Source organism: Lathyrus oleraceus, chromosome 7, assembly GCF_024323335.1.
Source record: "Lathyrus oleraceus cultivar Zhongwan6 chromosome 7, CAAS_Psat_ZW6_1.0, whole genome shotgun sequence".
In the NCBI taxonomy this organism is placed as follows: Eukaryota; Viridiplantae; Streptophyta; class Magnoliopsida; order Fabales; family Fabaceae; genus Lathyrus; species Lathyrus oleraceus.
The window spans coordinates 359,803,828-359,809,827 of record NC_066585.1 but is presented as its reverse complement, the minus strand read 5'-3'; positions in this window follow the sequence as shown (position 1 = coordinate 359,809,827).

The following is a 6,000-nucleotide window of genomic DNA, read 5'->3' as shown; positions in this document are numbered from 1 at the left end:
TTTATAAATAGGGTAGCTCGTAGAGAATCTGAATCTCCTGCCTACGTATTCTCATTATGCAATGAGAAAGTCAGAGCTTTCATAGTTTAGCCTACTAGGGCTGACAACAAGATGATTGAGGCAAACGAAGTGATTTATTGAATATGGAAGAGACTTGATAGTTACTTGATAAGAGTCACACTAAAGTCTATGAGTAAAGGTGGATACGATGGGCAATTGGGTCAAGCATCCCGTACCCAAAGATATCCAGAATAAGGGTAGGAATTCTCTATTCTCATCCCTTCTTTACTACTTAAGGCTCATAACATGTAATTATCATCCTAACTTTCAAGTTGCTGGAGGAGAATATTTGATGTTCCTTGTAATGATGAAGACCTTAACAATCATTTGATTCAAATTGCACTAAAGTCTATGAATAAGGGTGAATACGATGAGCAACTGGGTCAAGCGTCCCGTACCCAAAGATATTCAGAATAAGTTAATGGAATTCTCCACTCTCATTCATTATCTATTTCTTAAGGCTCGTGTCGTACAACTTGAGTCATAATTGATAAGTTGTTGGTGCAGTCCTTTGTTTGTTGCACTGCTGCTTTGTGAATGGAGAGACTTGCCAATCACGTGATTTGAATTATGCTAAAGTCTTTGAATAGAGGTGAATACGATGAGCAACTGGGTCAAGCGTCTCGTACCTAAAGATATTCAGAATGAGGATAGGAATTCTTCACTCTAACCCCTTCTCTATTTCTTAAGGCTCATGCCACACAATTCTAACTTTGATTAACAAGCTCTTGAAGAACCACCTTTGATGTGCCTTGTATGATCCATCGCTTGGTATGACTAGGGATGCCTTGATCGAGAGTCTGACTTGAGGCTTCGAGCTCCACAACTTACAAAATAAGTCTTATCAAGTGATCAAGGGTCTTTTGATCACTTGAGTTAGACTGTGGGGTTATACAAGATTAAATAATTTAGTTAATCAAAATTGCTTTTGATCAACTTGAATCGAAAGGTTTGAATTAATTTGAGATCTATGATTAATCCTAATCTAAGGGTTAGAATTGAATTCAAAGTATATTCCTACGGGAGCATGTGTTTGTAAATCAAAGACTTGATTTAAAACTAATTAAAATTTTAAGTCAAAATTAATCCTAAGGGAGCATGCATTTGTTGCCAAATAACAAAATAAACCCTTAAAGGATAAAATGATCATTTCACAAAATATTGATATTGGATTAATTTTATAACCATGAAAATCAACTAAAATCAATTATATCTAACCTATCCTAAAATTCTAAAATTCTAGAATATTATCTAATTATATAATTAAATCCTAATTTTCTAGATCTAATTAACTAACCAAATTATATTTCTAAAATTCTAGTTAACTATTTACTAATCAATAAAATAAGTCCTAATCACACTAATCTAATTTTAACCAAATAACCTAATTAATCAATCAAGATTTAGAAATCTAAATATTAACTAAATCCTAATGGATAATTATCTCCCTAATTGCACATAAAACCCAACCCAACAAGAGCTTGGATTGAGCTTAGAGGAGAAAAAGGGGGTGCAAGCCCGCTATCATGTGGATGTTGTTGCGGGTCCAAGAGCCCAATTCTATATCCAAAACTTTGGCACCACAATGAAAAAAAATAGGGTATTGGCCATGGAAAGGGGGATTAAAAAAAAGTCACTTGGGCCAACAACCCAATCTTCCAACACAACCCGGATTGATATTTCCAAAACTCACTCTTCATGTTCATTCAAAGCTATGTTCCAAATACGTAAAGAGCTTTCACGGTGCCGACGAAAAGCTCACTCAGGCATCCACAAATCAACAAAGAACTCACCCGGTGGCATACGTGAATCAACAAAGAACTCACCTTAACATCTGATGCGTTCTTTGATCCCTTCTTCGATTATGATGGCACACTTTTGTTCATTGTGGATTCATGATCGGAACCGTGAGTTTCCTCTTGTCCCTGTTTCCCTCTGTTTTTCCTTCTGCTTCTATTTTCTCTTTTCTCCTAATTTCTTCTTTTTCCTCTTTGTTATGCTTCTGTCGAGAGGTTTCTGTTATGAACCTTTTCTTTGAAAACGGTTAGGTTATTGTTGGAGGTTGTTAGAAGTTGAGGGAAGGGAAATGGAGGGTGAAGAAGGTTTTAGAATATTGTTTCTGAGAGATCCCCTTCGGTTCTATAGGTTGGATGGAGTTGTTATTAGAGTGAGAGTTGAAGTTCTGTTATGGTGTTCTCAAGGGGCGTTAAAGGAGGTTGCAGGTTCAGTTTGCAGGGTTTTGGAGGATTGTTTTTGTGAAGGTGATGGTGAGTGAAGGTTGTGGAGGGTTCTCCATTGAGTTTTTTTAAGGAAGCTCTGAGGTTGGTTTTTTATATCAGTTGGATGACATCTAGAATGACATCATCATTTGTGTCATTTGCATGACATCTAGCATCTTTGCATTACTAACCTATTGAAAATACAAAAAGATTTTCTACTTTGTTTGTCTTAAGCTAGGGTTTTGCACCAAGAGCTTTCAAAGATTGATCAATCAAGACTTGGCATGAGTTTCAACATTTAAAACTCTTCATCCTTCCCAAGTGATCAAGTGACTTCCATCAACAAGAATCAAGTTCAAGATCATTCGATCTCCAATTCATCAAGGCCAGAGTTCATCTGATACCCTCAACTAGGGTTTTCACCAAAAGTCAATTGGTTGACTTTTTAGCCAAGGCATGATCCCAAAGCTTGAAGTATGATTCAAAGACTTCAAATACATCATAAGTGATTCATTCACATCATCCAATGTGCCCAAGAGATCTCATTTATTAAAGATTGCAAGAATTAGATTCATCTGATACAGAGTCAACCGAGGCAAAGTCAAAGTTTGACTTTTGACATTTTTGGTCAACCATGGACTTCTCAACTCAAGGATCATGAAAATATGGTTGATGGATGCATTTGATCAAGAGAATTGGAGGTTACTTGAAAAAAGGGCAAGATTTGGTTTTGTAAATTTTTCTAAGTTATGAAAAAAATACATGTTCAAGTACCTATCTTTCCAAGGCCATAACTTGTGATCCAAGCCACCATTTTATTTGCTCCAATGATCCGATTAAAGGTCTTACTTCATACTTCAACTTTTACCTGATTGATTACCAAAAAATGCAAGGATTTCAAGTTATGAAGCCATGAAGTTGGTACCATAAAATTGAAACACTTGGAAAAAGTTTCAACCAAATCTGCCTTCAAAAAGTGACTTACTTGATCATCATTTTTCACCATGATCCATATTGATTCAAGGAAAACTCCCAACATGAAAGTTATATATTATGGTCTTAGCTTTCCAAAAAGTCCAATATCGTGAAATTATCATATTTTACCTAGGAGTTTCGAAGAGATGAAGTTAGCTCTCTAAATCTAAATTTTGGGTCATTTTCATGGCAAGTTCATCATGCAACCTTGAGTCAAAACTACATAATCTTACTTTGCATGCTATATTGCTTCTAAATCTCACCTTAATAAGAATATTACACAAACCCTTGGTGCATTACACAAGTGATTGAGCCATTAACCAAGTCTTGATACCATATTTGGAAGGTTTTGCAAAAAGCTTCATATCCATTTTGATAAAGGCCAACTTTTCCAACCACTCTTGTATTGAGCTTCCAACTTGTTTCTTCTTATCACACTTAACCTCTAAACTATAAATCAACATCCTAAACCTCAAGAAAAGTACCTCTAAACTCCTTTTTTTCACTTCACCTTTTCATCATGATCTATTATGCATTTTTGTGCAAAATAAAACCAAGTCACCAAATTAGCATTCCAATTGAACCAAGATTGATTTTTGAAAGTTACATGAACCATATAGAGCCTCTACAAATATAGAGCCAAGCCTCATAACTCAACACACCATAATTGGCACAAAAACTCCATTGTATCAAATTCTCCAAACCTTAAACTTCCAAATTCCACTGGCTTGTGTTTTCTCCAAACCAACACTTCAAACAACTTCTAAACATCCATTAGAAGTTGTCCAAACACTTGAACAACTTATGTAACAGCCCTACCATCATCTTCCAAATCACATTTTCATAGCTTGCAACTTGATTTGGAAAGGAAGAATCAAGCACTCCCAACTCAAGTCAGGCTTTCAAACACCTTCCTTGAGGTGTAAGGAAGTTGTTCAGATCATAAAATCACATCTGGAACACCCCTATTTCAAAACACAAATTTCATTTTTGAGGTATGTATTCATTTCTGCAATTTATGATTTAAGGCACCATTTTGCATCATTCTTGTTACCATTTCAATTGCCAAGATGTGAGGAACAAAATCCCTATGATCATTGGTCTTAATCGGTGATGTTTGGAATATAATTTTAAATCCAATTTTTAGGGTTCATATGCATTTTGTTTTATTTCTGGAGATTTATGAAAAATAAATGAAATTGGTTAATACCATTAGATTTCTTGCGAAACTCTAAGCAATTTTGGTCTTTACAACTTTTGATTTCGTTAAGAATTGAGAGAGTTAGAGTTTTTAGAAGTTGTGAAAATGGTGGAAATGGTGGATTACAGGATGAATGAGGAAGATGAAGTTTGAAGACATTTTTAAATTTTAAAAGTGACTTTAATATATATTTTAATTGATGTAACTTCATACATGAATTAGCATTGCGCCCCAATGGTAAAATACTGGTTTGTTAAGTCTCTTGCATGCATAAGGTCTAGGGTTTGAATCCCCCTCACCCTAGATTTTGGTTTTTATTTTTCCAAACAGTGCATGGAACCCTAAGGACGTGGATTTGAACCTGGCCAGTGTAATGTTTATTTTTTCTCACTTGTTAAATGTTCATTTTTCTTCATAACTTCAAATATCCATAACTTCATGATCTCTTAACATTTTTGACCCATTCTTTTTGCCATGTGTTCATGAGAATGTATATTTTATGATGACACCAAAAAATACCAAAAATATTATTTATTTAACCACTTTTGATTAGATGGAAAACATATGCTTTAAGTGTTTTTTTTGAGGATCCTAATTGATTCTTTTGGATTATGTATTGAAAGCTTGTATGATTAAAGCACGCTCTTTTAAATGTTGATTGTTATCCTTAAAATATTTGAACTTGATTATCTTCATACAATGTATCAATTGTTTCACCTTGAAAACATGTTTAAATGAATGGTTAGGATGTGATTAGGTTTTCCACTTAAGCTTGGTCTTATCATGAACTTTGATTCAAGTTTAATGTTTATTTTATGAAGACTTATAATGTGATGCATGTTTGACCTAAATTGATTCATGTTGTGTTTACATGTACCAATGAATTTCTTTACCATGTCAAATATGATTTTGTCTTCACCGTCAATATGTTGTGTCTTGTGATGTTATGTGAAACTTTGTCATGTCTTGTTTATGTTTATTTTAATGCCTAAAAACCATGATAAATATTGTCATTCATATCTCACTCACCTTGTGATTTCCATTGTATTTAGCCATATTTTATGCCTTAATGTCAATGCATGTTCAACCTTGTTATTGTTTATATCCAAGGGAAAGGAATCATGACATTCTTGTCATTTTGCATGTGTGTGTTCATCTGCATTCTATACAACTTTGCTTCCCCTTAATCTAAAACTTCTAGATACAATCTTAGGTTCCCCTCAATGTAAACCTTAGGACTCTCTCTCTCTCTCTCTCTCTCTCCTTCTTATAACCACTTTCATAATAAACTTTGACTTAGGTCATTGTTTTCCCTTTTATTTCTTAATCAAATGCTTCAAAACACTTAAGCATATTCAAATATCTTTTCATAAGACCTAAAAAATACAAACTTAATTCAAACCCTTTTGCCACTTTGGATTTTCCATGTTTAAAACCTTTTCATAAAAGGATTAGACATGAGTAATCCCTAGTTGAGATTTAAATCTCCTACCCCATAACATTGTTGAGATTGATATTGATTCTTTTCCATTTGGAAGAGGTATG